At 37.4% G+C, this 13433-nt stretch overlaps 1 long non-coding RNA gene across 1 annotated transcript in view; it reads right to left on the reverse strand.

The window, feature by feature from the left end:
• Positions 1-13266, reverse strand: part of LOC107311126 — a 102933-nt gene extending 89667 nt beyond the window's left edge. The window contains exons 1-2 of the long non-coding RNA XR_004306793.1: positions 13191-13266; positions 12468-12600 (exon numbers count right to left, since the gene is read on the reverse strand). This is a non-coding gene — a long non-coding RNA (uncharacterized LOC107311126). The remainder of the gene's footprint in view (positions 1-12467; positions 12601-13190) is intronic.
• Between the last annotated feature and the right edge of the window lie 167 nt (positions 13267-13433).

The following is a 13433-nucleotide window of genomic DNA, read 5'->3' on the forward strand; positions in this document are numbered from 1 at the left end:
AAACTGTACCTAGCTTTAATTTCTTCCTTCTGAATCAGGACATGCAGTGAAATCTTTCATTACTTTAACTACAAATACATGTTATCACACATCACAGAAACAAGACTTAGAAACCTAAAATAAAACAAAAATAATTCAGGATAGGAATATGGCTGCCTTTTAAATGTTGACAAATAAGTACACTAAATTATGCTCCTTTGTGGAAATTTGGAAGTATCCATTTCTTTGGATCAAATGTAGGAAAAAAAAAAAAAAATCAGCTTCACAGAAGAAATATGAAGCTATTATTTTTTTCCTTCAACTTCTCAAAAGCAACAAATACATTTTCCTTTGGGGGAAAAAAAAAAAAAAAAAAGACTATAATAGTCAAGTTTAAAGGAAAAAGTAAACCAAGAAAATGAAACATTTCCCTTAACAGGGAGCCAAAAGAATATTCTTGCTTAACAGAAAATGGTGTCTTGTCTTCCTTTAAATAGACAGTAATTTCTGTGTTAACCTAAGTCAACATTCCTTCTTTTCTCTCTCCCAGGGCACTTTTTTCCAGCCATCAAATGAAGTCAAATATCATATTATTTCACCAACTGCACAACGAAGGCTAGAGATGAATCAAGATATATTAGTATCTTCATTACTCTTTACTTATTTTATGGTATGTTTCTGGGATACAAGTAAAATTTGACATTTTAAAGACTGGTCTTTCATGCACTCAATTGCCTTGCAGTCAGAAAAGATACTCGAGTGATAACAGAAAGGTCTTCATGGAAGAGTGATCACTGCATTATGGAACATTATTACATTTAGTGGAAGAACAGGAAGTTGAGTTTTTGCTTTGTCAGTGTTCATCTTAGAAGAAAAAACAGTACACACTTTAGAGTACAGAAGATAGAGAGTTTTCTGGTTTTTCTGTGTGTTTTGTTGTTGTTGTTTTTTTAAATATAGTATTTTAAACATGATAGCTTTCTGTGTCTTCATAATATGAATGCAACATTAAGACTTTTCTTTCTGCATTGTTATTAAAGATGCTTCAGAAAAGTTTAAATGGCAGCCTTAGCACAGTTGGAAAGGTGCTTTCTCAGCATGCAGCTACCCACTTCATAGCTCTGGTTGGCAGTTAAAATGATTTATTTTGGAAGTGGAAGGCAGAAAAAGTAGAAGAAAGATTAAAACACCATTGCCTTAAATCTCATGTTCCAAACCTTGAAGGCTGCTACTACAGCACATCAAAACATGCACATGCTCTCCCCAGTAGAGTTTTCTGTTAGCAATTAACCAAGCAGAGAACCAGTTTTAGAGTTTTTATGAAGTACACCATAGGCTGTTGTACTACAGTAAGGTGAGCTGTTTGAATCAGAGGAGTGGAAGCCTTGCATTTTAACAGCTCCATTGACTTGGAAAGTTAGATGTTGATTCCCAAATTTCAATAATTGCAAACGCACAAATACTTTTGTAAAGTTTAGGGAAGTTATTGTAAAGCTTAGGGAAGTTATTGTATCCTCCTCCCAGTGCATGAGTGCATTGACAGGTCTAGTCTTTCAAGCCCTACTGTTGATGTTAATCAGAAATGATAAGAAGAGAAAACTGGAGAAAACTTTCAAATAAGTCATGTGTTCTTCTGGGCTTTCAGAATAGTTTAGTCCTTAACAGCTCAGATTCTTCCAGACTAAGCAAGTAAGGGTAACAGCTAATTTGCAAGCAATTTATTTTAAAATATATATAAAAGCAGCAGTAGCAATTTTAGGAGAGGATCTATAATTTTGAATCCTGGTTAAAGTAAGACATCGCCTGGAAGGTCTATATAAGCTGCCTAAGAAAAAAAAGTAACAGAAACAGCCAAGTCCCTTCTCATCCACTTTCAATCAATGAGTTCTTGATTTCCTTTTTGCAATGTAATAAATCCTTATTGTGAGATGCAATCGCATGTTAACACTAGATCATTATTTTGTTTGGCAATAACCTCATTAGACCATTAATGTACACATGCTTGTTTATATGCTTTGCAGCGCTGGGTGATTTAGTGCTACTCATAAGCTCTTGTTAGTTGGAAATGACTTAAGTCTGATACTTAAACTCAAAGATTTATATTCAGTTTTGAGGCCTTTATACTATTGTTTAAGTCAAGGTCAAGATAATAAATGTTTGGGAGATAGCATGTACGCTTATTAATACAAGGAGTCTAAGCAATGAAAGTGATGCTATTCTCCACTCTTGAATGATAGAACTGTGTTAAAGTAGCGATTACAAGGAGAGCATGTGTTAGCTGTATGCTCAGGAAAGATAAAGGCAGAAGGGTAATTTAGTGTTGAATAATGTATAAAATTATAAAGAAATGAAGACAATTAATTGCTGGGACAGGAGCCCAGAAGGGCTCTGGAAGTCTCTATTCTTGTTAATTCTCAAAGCTCAGTTTAACAAAGAATCATAGAATTGTTTGGTTAAAAGAAACATTTAACACGTAGTTCCAACCACCCTGTTAAAAGCAGGGACAAAAGCCCACTCGACCAGGCTGCCTAATGCCCCCTTCATCCTAGCCTTAAGAACATCTTCAGGAAGGGGGTATCTACAATCTCACTGGGCAATCTGTTCCAGTATCTCACTGCCTGCACAGTATGAGAAAGAAATTCTTTATCTAATCCAAATCTATTATCTCCCAGTTTAAAACTACTTCCTCTTACCCTATCACAAGTCTTTTGTAATGCTACAACAGGATAGAAAGTATCACGATAACAGCAGTGCAGCAGTCTTCAGCTGCAGCAAGTGAGAACACGCCCAAGCATAACAGAGACAAAAATGAAAGAAACCAACTACTTACCTTTAGAAGTCCACAGGAAAGCAGAGACCTCCAGCAAGAGATACTCTTAACTCTACTGCCAACCCTTAAAGAGGTCTGGGAAGGGGAGGATCCTGACTCCACCCCTACCACTCAATCAGGGGCACTGCATGCACCTGAGCTCTTCCTGGTTGGCCCTGCCTTCCCACCAATTTGTTGCATACACTTCACTCTCATTAGTAAATCAGAGGAGTACTGAATATCAGTAAAAACTGTATTACCATAAGGCTCTGTGTAATAGAAATAAAATTAAGTTGGATAAAACAGATCTTGCATGTGCAGCATTAATTACTGATTGTTCTTTGTCAATCAAATGATAGAAGATCTTGTGTTAATTCATCATAACTTGCCTATTACCACCAAGACAACACAGTATCCAAAAGACAAACATATCTTGTGATCATGTTCTGAAAGAGAAATCCATCACCAAATGTATTGAGAAATGATTGGTTTTAATACATAAGGGAGAGTTCATATTTGAGACGCTGTATCCTAGAAGGTAACTTTAAGTTGTGACACAGATGAAGAAAGTTATTTTCTTCTTAATATTGGAAAGGGACAAACATATTTATGTAGAAAAATGATCAATGCATGTTCTATGACAGTTCTATGGACTCTTAGTGCCATTTGACAAGTGGCTGAGGGCCCGCAGAAACAATTCAGTCAGAAAGTAGTAGTGCTCACTGGGCACACTACTCCAAACGAACTGCAAGCACAGTCTTTATCACCCAAGAGAAAAATTAATTATGGCAGAACAAGTGCAGGGAGAGGCTTTCCAATTCCCTGCTCACCCTAACAGCACATCTAAGAAGAGTTTCATTCATCTGTTCTGACAAGTGGCACACATGGACAGAAATCAGGAGACAGATGTGTAGAAGACAGAGGTCAGCTTGTGCATAAACTGTGACAGGTCAAAATTCAGAAGACCTACAGTCATTGGAACTCCTTAGCTTTAAACCAGATTCTCAGAAAGAGTAAAGGTGCAAGTATGTGATGTGGCCATCTCCAATGGCTGGTGACTCATCTTGATGACTCTTGAAGTCCCTTTCTGTACTACTGTTTCATAGGGAAAATTCTTAAGTCAGTTTTCCCTCCTGTTTTTTTGGTACTCTGACAGGTACCTCTGTGATAATTAAAGTTCACAGTTACTGGAAAAGCAAAGAAGTGTTAGCAAGTAGTGAAACAGAAAGAATTATAGAAGTCTCAAAATCGTGTTAACTCAGTCACTTGAAAAGATAGGCAGTGAGTACAAAATGCTGGTGGCTTTTGTCTTGGTCCTGACTCTGCTGCAAAACACCTGCTCTTAGAATTACCTTTTGCACATTCTCATTCTCAAGACTCTAAGTCTGAATATAGTCCTTTTAAACTTTCTCAAGACTGAGTTAATATTCTAATCTTAAATAAATTAGTACGACTTGGGCATATCCTACTTATTTTCCAAGGACATATCTTTTTCTTTAATTTTGCTTGAGAAAAAAATGGATCAAAGGACTCAATTCTGTAGCCCTTTTTGCTCATGCAGTCATTTACCGGTGCAAGATGATTGCAAATTATTGTACAAGGCAAAAGCCAATGATGAAGCAACTGCTTGGATTATACTTCTACTTGAAGAACTCTCTTTCCCCACCTCAGGCAACAACTGCACAAATAAATGGAGCTGTTAAACAGTTCAGTTCTTCTGAAGCAGTAGATGCTGAATCGCCTTTTTCCAATGAAAATTTTTATGAAGTCCAAATTTTTAGGCTTTTTCTCAGAAATTTTCTATAGTTGTATCTTAGTATATATTTTTTAGGTTTTTTTGTTTGTTTGTTTTTCGGTATGATTTTCAACTGAGAGTATTTTAGTAGATGTTTCTGTGTGCTCGCTTGTATTCTTCTGTTTACCTGCAGGTTTTCAGTGCTTCCACTACCAACCAGAGAGGTCATTCCATGTCTTTCCAGAATGTGCCAAAGTATGAATACAATGGCAAATACAAACCCACAGGTTTGTAGACCCACAGGCTGATTTATGATAGCAGATACAGACTGCAAAGCAATGATCAAGTTATTTTTCTAATGCAGGAAATTAGGAGTTCAGATACCTACATTCTGTTCTCTGCCCTACACTCAATCATGACTAGCTTATTGGAGCTGTAAGGTGTTAAGATGCACGTTGGGGTCTGTGAAAGATAAAAAGCTTTTACACCAATGTTCTGTGTCAGTTTTACTGCAACTTTACTTCTTCCTCACCCTTAGGAGAAAAATAAAATAAACACTGGCACAGTTAATAAGTTGGCAGTTGTTACAGCTGCACTGTGGGCTGGGGCCTCCAGGATCCCAGATAACTGCTATAATATCCAGATTTGAGCTGAGACAGAATTAATTGTCCTCACTGGCTGATATGATGCTATGTTTTGGTTCTAGCCAAAAAAAAAAAATAAAATAATGTTGATAAATACCAATGTTTTAGTTGTTGCTGATTGCTGTTGCACAGAACCAATGATGTATTGGTTTTCATCTTCTCATACTGCCCCACCAGTGAGGGGGTGAGGGGGCACAAGTAGCTGGGAGGGGACAGAACCAGGACAGTTGGTCTAAACTGGCCAAAGCGATGTTCCATAGCATATGACATCCCTTGAAAAAACTATAACACCATGGGGAGTTGGCTGAGAGGGCATCCTCAGCCTAGGGATTAGCTGGGCACTAGTCAGCAGGTTGCGAGCAATTGTGTTGTGCACTGCTTGTTTTATAAAACTATTATTTCTCATTTCCTTTTCTATCTTAGGAGATGTATTTTATCTTAATTTACAAATTCTACCTTTTTTCCCAGCTCTCCCTCCCATACACTTGGGAAGAAGAGTGAGCAAACGACTGTGGCGCTGAGCTGCCTGCTGGGTTAAGCCACAGCACAGTAGCAGTAAAAGTGAAGAGACATTCCTATTTCATGTCCTTAATGAGAGCTTTTATTATTAAGTCTGTGTTTCAGCTATCTCGTCATTCCTTCCAAAATTACATCAGTGGTGCACAATAAGCACAGAGCTAATGTTTCTATGCTAGAAGTAAAGTGGTAACTCCAGAAGAACAGTATTATCAGTGCTTTGCTGCACTCACACAGATGATCTCTGTTAGGATGCAGATGCTGTTGCACTATCTCTTTGCCTCTCTTGATTTGAGCTGGTGCCTCTGCAGATCCAGGCTATGTACCATGTAATTTTATCTGCCCTGTTATCTTCAGCTTAACAGAGTCCTGGCCCTGCTGCATTGCACAGGATAGTTATTGTGTTTAACATGAAAAGAGTAGAGTTATCCCCTAGAATCCTTGCTGACACCACATGCTGCTTTTTAAGCCAGTTATCCTTCTTTAGATGTGTAAACTGAAAAACTTTCTCAGGCCTTTCTCTGGACTGCCAACAAATGAGGAACAGAACTGCTTTAATATTTATCCCAAAGTCACCTCTGATTCAAAGATCATTACTGGAGAGAGAATCTGAACTATGCAGGTTTCCCATCCTCTGTAAATTTGCGAAAGTCCAAAGTGAAAGCATATAATGAAGCTCTCATCAGTGAGTGAATGTAAAATAAATGTTACTATAATTAAATATGAAGATTTAATCAGACTCATCAAATCAACGTTCTTTCAAAAACTGAGGAAGTAAGAACCGCAAAAGAAAGTTATTTGGTTTAGTTATTTATTGCTGTGGCTACGAAGTCATTAACTGTTATTGGGATGGGTGTATATATTCTAGCCAGAGAAAGGTACTGGAAGAGCTAAATTGTCTCCAGGCTGGAATTAATGTAGATGATACAGCCTTCAAAAATTACAGGTAATGAGGTTGTAAATAATCCTTTTTCCAGAAGGCAGGGAACAGGTGAGAAGAAGCTGAGAGAGAAATTAAAGGAAGTGGAAAATATAAGAAAGCAACTAAACATTGAGGACACTTATGTAAGGGAACGAACAAAGAGTGTGCAAAGACGGAAGCCAAAACTAGGGCTACTTTTTCCCTAAGTACTTGATTTTGCAACTTCAATCTAGGGACTAGCTGTGGAGGACAATAGCTTGTTATTGTAATATTAAATTTCAGAACAGGAAGGAAAGAAAGTAGAGAAAAACAGCATTAATTTAATAGGGTGTTGGTTCCCAGCAGTGGACACATGAAACAACGAAGTAGTAACTCCATCCTTTTGTCAGTTCAGTGTCCCTCTGAGCCTTCAAACTGATGGTCTTTCCTTCACCTCTTCCATGCCTGTTTAAAGTAATCTGTTTTTCAAAAGGTATTGTGTTGCACTACAGAGAGAGATGCAATTATATGAAGAAAAACTGTATTGTTAAAGCATGCTGGAATCCTATGGTACAATTACACATTTTAACTGAAAAATGCGAAACTCTTCTAGAAAGTTACAGTCACTCAAGTCTTACGGCTGCGTGGCTTACTTGAACATAGGTGCCACTTTCAGCTGTAAGGTAAATCTAAGGTAAATACTAAAATCTCTTAATCCCACAGTTTCTGCTTTGCCCTCACTCATTTCTCCTTTTTCTCTCCTCCACTCCCCACACCCCCCCTTTTTTCTTTTTTTGAGTGTACAGCATCACATGAGTACAAGATACAGACTGACAGGAGGGTATTGCCAAGCATTTTTGGCTACTGCTTGGAAAAGAAAGACTTAGTCAAGTTTTGTTTTGTTTTGTTTTGTTTCTTCTTCAGAAGAAATAAACTTGTAAACAGCAGCAATGCAAAACCTCTTTGACTCAAAATTACGCTGCCAAAAGAGCAGAGCTTTTATTGCACTGATATTGGAGATAAGTTACCAGATTGCAAAAACAGACAAAGCTGCCAAGCTAAACAAAATAACAACAAAAAAAGGCATTCCACTGTCTAAGAGGACAGTCTTCCCAGCAAACAAAAGCCTGCTCATGTCAGTATGAAACCAGCCTATTCCACTTCCATGTTTTATTTCATTATTATTTTTCATTCTTTAAGAGAGCTTGAAGCTGAAATAACTGGGTCAGTGACAACATTTCTAGGGTCAAAAGCCTAATGAATCACTAGCCACAAAAAAATACATAGCCAGTGGAATCACTAGCCACAAAGAAATACATAGCAAATAGAATGCTTTAAATGCATTTTTCCAGTAGAATAAACTAATTCTCTCTTCTCCACAGCAAAGTATTTCAGCGATTCAGTGGATAGCCAGTCACAAGGTCTGAGCATCTACCAGAGTGAGTGAAAAGCTTTAGAAGAGCAAGTAGTACCAACAATATAACCCAAAACATCTCAAGTGTAGTAGGTATAGTTGTTGTACATTTTGAAACTTCTGACCTGATGACTCTGAGGTTAGACTGAATGCTATTGTTTGGACAGCTACCTCTCCAGGGCTTGATTTTTCTGTAACCTATTTTCACTCACTGATGTGAAGGTGAATAGCAGGAATGAGAAGGAGCAGAGTCCTCCCCTGAAGATAGCATCTCAAGCCTACTTTCCCTTCATCTACCTGACAAAACAATGCAAAAAAAGGTAATTACCCTCTGTTTGAAAACTTAAGGAACACTTTCTCAAAACTCTTTTACATTCTGAATATTTTTGGAAATACAGCTTACAGAAAACATTGGGAAGGGGAGATCAAAGGAGAGAGTGAATCTGCAAACAGATCCTTCCTATCTTTTTTTTATACAGTTATAGCCAGAGAGGTATAGGGAAATCTTCAGTGTGATTCTGTTTGCAGTATGTGAACAGAACTACAACGTCTGGGGGATGTGAAATGACAGAAATAACTATGGGATGTTAAATAGGGAAATACAGCATCTGTAAAAACATAGCCTTTGATATAAACTTCTGCAAAACAATAATGCCAACAGCCCACAAAGATGCCCTGATGTTACTTCTAATTACAAAAGTAACTACATTACTTTTGTTTTGCTCTATTTTTATGTCTTGTAACTTCATAATTTAATCAAAATCATTCGATACAAATTAACTTTCTGAGAATGTTGTCTGTTACAGTTTAACTTGGTTTGAGGAGATGCTTAACAGATCGGAATTTCACTTGCCAACAAAGTAGGCCAAGAAAGAACCAAAAACTAAATCCTCTGCTAGGACTTTGGCTAATGGTGTGAAAGTTGCAAGGCAGGTATGCATAGCTACCTAGAATTTATTTCCAAGTTGCATCAAATATTTCCAGCACATGCACAAAAAGTGTCATGAAGGTATATGCTCTTGTGGGTTGCCTTGTTGGGATGTCAAGAAGGGATTTTTTGTTGACACTAGTGAACTTTCTTACTTAATGCAAATAATTCAGGAAATACCTATTATATATCATAAGATCATATGTCAAGCCAAATAAATTGAAGGAAGCATATAAATAGGAGTGGGAACAACTGTTTACATGGGTGGATAGTGGTAGGACAAGGGGGAACGGTTTTAAACTGAGATTGGAGATTTAGGTTAGATATTAGGAGAAAGTTTTTCCACACAGAGGGTGGTGATGCACTGGAACAGGTTGCCCAAGGAGGTTGTGTATGCTCCACCTCTGGAGGCATTCAAAGACAGGCTGGATGCGGCTCTGGGCAGCCTGGTATGGTGGTCGGCAACCCTGCACATAGCAGGGGGATTAAAATTAGGTGACCTATGAGGTCCTTTTCAACCCAAGCCATTCTATGAAATTGACTGCTGTTCCAAATGTAGGAATCAAATCTAAAAGAGTAAGACAGTAATGATACTGGATAAACGGTAGAACTAATGGTGGTATAACCAGCTCCCACTAAGTTAAGCTGAGAAAGGGATCTGTCTAACCTTTTCTTATATCTGCACCAATCTTATTTGGTGGGGGTGTTCTACATAACTAAGTTTATTCTATTTACATTTTCTCAGGATGTATATGTGATAAGCATCCAATTAGACAAGCAAAGTTGTTGTGGCCAACCTGCTTATTGGGAATCTTGTGTAAAGGGTGAAACTGCAATTTTTCTCCAGATAAGCAACAGCTCAACAACTGTCTTTCACAGAACTTATATCTATAAAACAGGAATGTTAATATGCTACTGTTCTTTGATTGTGCCATTCTGAAGGCTTTTATTTCATTTAAAGAAAGGAAGTCAAAAGGGAAAGGAAAAGTTGTACAGAAATGAAAAGTTTAAGGTCACAGCAAATAATATTTCCCCTTCCTGCCACATCTCCCTCCCTTTTTCCCTCTTCTCTCTTCCTCTATTTCCTTCCCTTGTTCTCCTCCTTCTCTTTTCCCACTTTTCTATTGTATATCACAGTCTTTTTTAATGCATTTCTTACCTCCCTTTCTGTAGTGCAGCTATGCAGAAGTATTAAAGAGTAAGTGTAAGCTTAGCTTTATTATGTACAATCAGTTGGATTCCTTGATACTTTACTGCCCAAGTACACTATATTCTGCTTTCTCAAACCTGGAATGCCAACATTTTCATCTTTCTGAGTTTAGTTCTGTTAAATTAACATTTATTATTAAAAGCAGAAAAAATGCAAGACATCAAGGAAAATACAGAAGCAGGAGTAAAAGAGGAAAGCAAGCTACAACTAATCTTCTGCTTTATCAACTACCCAGAATTTCTCAACTGCAGATACAAGTAATTATGCTCGGTGTTGTTCAAATTGAAAAATGTTATGAAATGAATGTTATGAACAACTGTGAGATGTCATAGGCAGTTTTACACATATGCTCTTATGTTTAACGGTGAACCTCTAGCAGTCATTTGTTTGAAGGGGGGGTTCTATGTTGCTTATTAATAACACATGCCAAGATGGGTGATGTTCTGCTTTTGCATGGAACAGGCAAAACAGTGAGAGTGTTTTTTCAATTTCTAACAGTTATTCCCTGCTCAAATACCAAGAAGGCAGATATGCAGGCTTTCCCTCATCTCATCGTAGTCTAGGATTTCTGTAGTTTGTCCTTTCTGTGGCCTTAGTACAAGACCTGGCTGTGTTCCAGTCCCACGTGAGAGCGAGTTCACATTTTACACTTTGCCCTGTAGCCCAAAGTTTCATAAGGTGTTGAGAAACTTTCAGTGAGTATTCAGTTTGGTTAACAAGGCAATCAGGATTCAGTGTAACAGGTCTATCAGCTCACATAGTGTGCATTCACCATTACCTTTCTATTATCTCATTATTTAAAAGTATTTAAAAATTTATCCTTATCTGAAACACCAGAGTAGTTCAGCACTTTATATTTTTGTATTGTTCTGAGATACAGTCTGGGATACACAGTGAACACTGGTATATGTACTTGACTCTGTCCTTTGATTGCCAATGAAGGTGTGGTGCTTCTCAGCCAGCACACTGGCTTTTGTGAGTGGCACACTGCAGCGTCTTGAGAAAAGCTAGTGTCCCTCTGTGCAACTGTGCTGAATTAGACTGGAGAGGTGTTAAGCATGAATTCAGCAAAATCTTGAATTACACAGCAGATTAGACTTCTGTAATCGAGACTCCATGAAAGTCAGACCAGAAAGCAATAGTGGTAAGGGCAGGAACCTGCACTCTTGAGAAGGTGGACTATGGACTCTGTATCAAACATAAATGAAAGCCCACACAGCATATGGAAGACAACTGAAAGCCTAGTGGCAAGAGTCTCTGTGGATCCTAAAACTGTCTTGAAAAACCATTCTGAGCTTCACTAAAGCACCAGTGTTTTTTTGATTTTTTGTGTTTTTTGGGTTTTTTTTTTTTGTTTTTTGTTTTTTTCAATTAGATGTAGATAAGTATTATTTTGCTATGATAGAATGACTACACAGCTTTGGTTACAATGCAAAGGCATCACAGTGCACAGTACCTCATCTTAAATACATAAATCTCAAGCCTTTAATTCTTCACTGAGTACTAGTTCTTCAGTTAGCTGCTGAGAGAGGCAAAGAGAATCAACCTCCAGCTGCTGTCTCAAATGTGCAAGAACTTTTACGCTTCACAACATATGGTAAGACTGTATACCAGCAAAGTTACAATGGAATTATCTCTTACACAGATACTCCTTACATTTATGCTGCTAGGTTTGTTTGTTTGTTTTTAGATTCTAAACAAGCATTTCTGCCCATTAACAGTAGCAACTTCTGAGAGTGAGTTGCTGCCATTGGAGGGAGGTGTAAAAGCTGATTTCGTGCTTGTTGAATGAGAAATGACCGTACTTACACATAATAAAACTTGAAATATGAGACTTCACATACGCAAAAACATTTCACTTTTAACTTACCTGATATGCACATCTTCAATGTATTTATTACATTACAGATATAAGTCAAGCTTAATACAGTCTTTAAATAAAGTAAAATGTCTATAGGACCAGACCAATCATTGAAGGTAAGAATATTTAAGGGAGAATCCTGTGGATTTTTTAAATGACGGTTGAACAATATATAATTCTTGGTCCCTTTCTCAAGTTGTAACTAATTTTGATCTGTATGCACTTATATATATATATATATCAATTGAAATATTCACTTGAACAATTACTGCATATAAGATAAAGCTAAACTCCTTTCTGTATTTCAGCCTTAATTATCATTATCACTTGCTGCTTAATTAAAGTCAGGAAATCCTCTAATTAGGGTTATTTCTGTTCTGTAGGGAAAAGTAACCCTTCATATAAGTAATGTAAAACTATCAAGCTTACTTCTGCATCTTTTGAAAATTATGAATAAAATCAGCACTTACCTTGTTACTTTCTCCATTGGTTCAATCTGTGTATGCGTTCCCTTGAAAACATACTGACTGGAATGCTTTCAGGATAGGTATTTGGCTACTTCACATATCATTCAAATCCATATTTGTTTTCAGACGGCTTCAGCTTTAAAAAAGAAATTAATATTGCACTAAACCTTGAGATCTTCCTGTCAGATTCCATTTGGTCTACAGACTGAACAAAATTTGGGTGCTAAAGACTAAATTAGACATAAGAAGGGATTTTGCTAAAGACCGAGGATTTAAGTATAACCTGACTAAATACATGAATTTGTAACAATATATGTAACTACACCTTCAAATAATAGCTAACACAAGCAATTGTAGGGCCTAGTCATTCACACATTGAGTATTGCAGGTCAAACGCTAAAGGGTTAAGGCAGTGGTTACTGAAAGCAGGATTTCTCATCCACATCTCAGCAAGGAATTGTTAATGTTTTTGCAGCCATTAGTTGCCAGTGCTAATACCCATGACATAACAAATTGGTAAGGGAATATATACAATTTAAACTGGAAGATTTATCATAGAAGCTACGTAAGTGTGAGCTGTACTCTCACCAGCTACAGAGACACAAAAGCTGCAACATCTCAGCGCTAAAAGCAGAAGAAATCACTTATGGAAATATGCCTGTAAGGTGGAATAATACAAAGATGGTAACAGATATTCAAAAGGTTATTTATAGGGAAAAAACTCACTGATATGGATGCCTTTCCTGGGAATGCAATCTTCACCATGGACCAATCTCCAAGAGATGCTGCCTTAGTGGTGGTCAGCCCTTAAATGAGGTCTAGAGGAGGTGGAGTCAAGCTCCACCCCTTCCAGGAGCACAGCTCAATTACTCTCACCTGTGCCTCAGCTGATTAATCAGAAGTTCAGGCTGTGATTACCAATTTCCCATACAGTGTCTTTCAAAAGTGTAGCTGTTATAAGGAGGGGAA

The sequence above is a fragment of the Coturnix japonica genome, chromosome 3 (assembly GCF_001577835.2).
Source record: "Coturnix japonica isolate 7356 chromosome 3, Coturnix japonica 2.1, whole genome shotgun sequence".
Classification (NCBI taxonomy): domain Eukaryota; kingdom Metazoa; phylum Chordata; class Aves; order Galliformes; family Phasianidae; genus Coturnix; species Coturnix japonica.